A 3,683-nucleotide genomic window follows, 5' to 3' on the forward strand; every position below is an offset into this window, starting at 1 on the left:
TAGTTTCCCCAAGGCAGACAAACCTAGAGTGGTTACAATCATCCGGGTTTAAATCACGTTCAAATTGATTTGATTTTGGCACAATATTTACACAAGCTCGCTGGCGGCTATGGTAAGGGGCGTGACATTTCCCGACCAGGCGCCGAGTGCTGCCAATCACACACTGGCCCAGCTAACCAATCACAGCACACACTGGCCCAGCTAACCAATCACAGCACACACTGGCCCAGCTAACCAATCACAGCACACACTGGCCCAGCTAACCAATCACAGCACACACTGGCCCAGCTAACCAATCACAGCACACACTGGCCCAAAGCCAGAAGAGCCGAGGGGAAAAGAGAGAATGACGAGTTGTTTTTCCTTATTAGAATTGTGAGATATAATCTCGGAATTGCGAGAATAAAGTCAGAATTTTGAAATATAAAATCAAATGTACCTTTTTTAAATTATTTTATTCCATGGCTCTATAGACTGCCGCTTGAAAACCGTCATTCTCTGCCTCCAGATAGGCTCCGCCCACAAAAACCGTCATCCCTGTTTCGGATCTGTAAGACTATCCCACTCTCTGACGTCAGTTTCGTTGAATAACAGTGCTTATCGCTGGGTGACAAGCTCTTGTAATATGCGGAGAACATTTTGAAAATGACATCTAATCAATATAATCTATAATCTTTTTAAACCTAACTATTTTCATGTATATGTTTCTCAACGGCTCTGATTCTGATCTAAACTGTCTCCTTGTCAACCGACGCTCCTTTGGCGGAGGCCGCTGCTGCTGCTCCACGACAGCGGTTCTTCTGTCACTACTGTAGAGGTGAAATCGACCCCAAGCTTCCTGTAAGTACACAGCAACACTTAGTTCATGAAAATCCATGCGTTTTGTGTGCTTGCCCCGTGACTTAATTTTTCCTTCTTACAGTGATAACTTGCAGTAGAAGCACTAACGTTAACTTACAGTATTCCATAATTCATATACATGTAGCGTTTGTATGAGTTCACGAACTTCACGTGCATTGGTGTAGGACTATGGGAATGTGGTTCACGTTACACACTGACTAAAATTAAAAAAGTGAAAAAGCAAAATAGGACCTATTTAATGTGACTATTGATGAGGATTGTATGGTCTTTGAATAATATCGGTCTTTAAATGCAGAATATTTAAAGTTTACCAAAAGTCTACTTGCAATAGTTCCACTTGAATTAGCACAATCAAATATACTTCAGTATATATTTAGTTGGACTTCAGCACTACTTCCACACAATTAAAGTGCATTAAGTACAAAATTAGTTGTTCCAATTTAGCAGACTTGAAGTATACCAAAAGTACAATTGCAGGGTATTTTTATTAAGTATACAGAAAGATGTAAATGTATTTTTAGTACACTTGGCATGAAATACATTTCAAATACATTATAGTATTTATTTTTTCACTAGGGCAAACACATAAGCCCATATTTTTTCAAAAAACTTGAGTCAGCATCAGAACTTAGATGCAGTTGGTTAGATCTGATAGATGATAATCTAGAAAACATTACAGATAAACATTTTTATGACAGATAAACATTGTAATAATGTGTGTTTGAACAGGAATATGTTTGTCCCAGATGTGAATCTGGCTTCATTGAAGAGGTGTCCGAGAACTCAAAGTAAGTTTTGCTTTTATGTCAGTAACTAATGATCAAGACTGAAATGTTTTTTTTTTTTTTTATTACTGTAATTCCATACACCTCTGTTTACTCAACTTAGACAATATATATCCTTTGTAATTATGATGTTTGTCATTTACAATGCGTAAAACATGTTTCATTAGTCTTCTTCAGAGTCGAGATGGTGCTGCTGCTGTAGGCGGTGATGACATGGCTTCACAGTTCGCAGAGGTATATTTTTTTCACACGGCCTTCCTATAACTGATCATTTGAGCAACATATATATATATATATATACGTATATTACACCTTCTGTGACTTACTCTCTTTGTGGAGGGTGTCAATGATTGTCTTCTGGACCATTGCCAAGTCAGCAGTTTTCCCCATTATTGTGGTTTCAAAGAACAAGAGATACCCGGGATTTATACTGTAGGGATTTTCATTTAATGAAACTCAAATGTAAATATTCTAATATTTTGAGATACTGGATTTTTGACTTTCATGAGCTAAAAGCTCTAATCATCAAAATTAAAACAAAAAAACGTTTGAAATGTTGTACTTAACATTTAATGAATCTAGAATATATGAAAGTTTCACTTTTTGAAATGTTACTTTTTCACGATATTCAAATTTTTTTGAGATGCACCTGTATATCATTAACTACAACTATGAAAACAATTTTTAGAAAATGTTTTTGTATTTTTTTTTGGAAAATGTTGCCTTGCCAAAGCAATAAAATTAATTAATAAAAAGGAAAATAAAAGAAATAAATTTTTAAAGTAAAAACTAAAATAAAAATTCGAAAAATATCGAAATAGTAATATTTTATAAAACTAAAATTAATCAAAATGACAGGAGCACATAACAGACTTACAAAAAACCTTAAATTTAAATGAAAATAAAATCTAATTAAAAATATTTTAAAAAATCTATAATATGCTAAAATAACTCTAATAGTATTTAAGCCTTTCTACTTTAAAATGTGTTATTATTTGTAATTACAATATATGTACAGTATATAAAAGGAAACGATTCCTTAAGGGGGGTCAGTCATGGTTTTGTTTCTCTATGAGCCTTTTGTCTTTTCCATTAGCTGTGGCAGCTGCTCTTCATGGAACATTCAGCGCTCCTCTCCGCCCCCACCATCACAGATGCGCTCCACAGCTGCTCAGGGGTCCAGGCAGCAGTTGGTGATCCTGCCCCTGGGACAGCGGGACCTGTAGCGTCCGTGGAGACGTTATCAGACTGCACAGAGCCTGCGCTCCTCACTCAAAACAGCCAGCAGCGTAACTCTAGACTGGATCAGGGACCGGCTGTGGAGGGGTGTGTATGGCCACTTGTTATAGCTGCTGTCTACTAGGAGTTCTGAAAGACCGAATATCTGTATTTAAATGTTAACATTCAGTTCTGCCATGAAAATGGTTTATTCATAAATATATATTTTATTTTACTGAGAGAATCTGTTGACATCTTACAGTTGCAACACTCATAATATATTTAGTATATCTTTGTATTGGGATTTGACTTGACTAATTTGACTAATTTAAAATTTAGGACAGTATTCTGCTAACAAAAAATAATAATAATAATAAAAATAATCAGTCTTGACTATTTTAAGCACCTTGAAAATATGATGAGAAAGGAGACTAAAATATTCCTCAAAATGTTTTAATTGTATCAGCCAGGGAATCCACACATTTTAATCAATGAATTGTCTAACATTTTAAAAATAATTATTCATTACTGATTACTTTTACACATACAAATGCTTCTAATAAAACAAAGTTTTAAGATTTGAATTTTCCCCCTTGAGGAAGACCACCTCGTCTCATAAGCGTTAGCTATTAGTTAGTAACTTTTACCTAGTAATGTATCTGGTCCAAAAGATGGATCATCTTTTACACAAATCATATTAAACAGCAAAACTGTTTAATTGTTTTACAATTTTAAACTGTTTTACAAATGATGTAAAATAATAATAATAATCAATTATAATCTATCTATCTATCTATCTATCTATATAAATATATATAT

At 34.5% G+C, this 3,683-nt stretch overlaps 1 pseudogene; it reads left to right on the plus strand.

The window, feature by feature from the left end:
- Positions 1-732: 732 nt before the first annotated feature.
- Positions 733-3,683, plus strand: part of LOC107693262 (E3 ubiquitin-protein ligase RNF115-like) — a 10,895-nt pseudogene continuing 7,944 nt past the window's right edge.

Source organism: Sinocyclocheilus anshuiensis, unplaced genomic scaffold (assembly GCF_001515605.1).
Source record: "Sinocyclocheilus anshuiensis isolate Anshui unplaced genomic scaffold, SAMN03320099.WGS_v1.1 scaffold566, whole genome shotgun sequence".
Lineage (NCBI taxonomy): Eukaryota > Metazoa > Chordata > Actinopteri > Cypriniformes > Cyprinidae > Sinocyclocheilus > Sinocyclocheilus anshuiensis.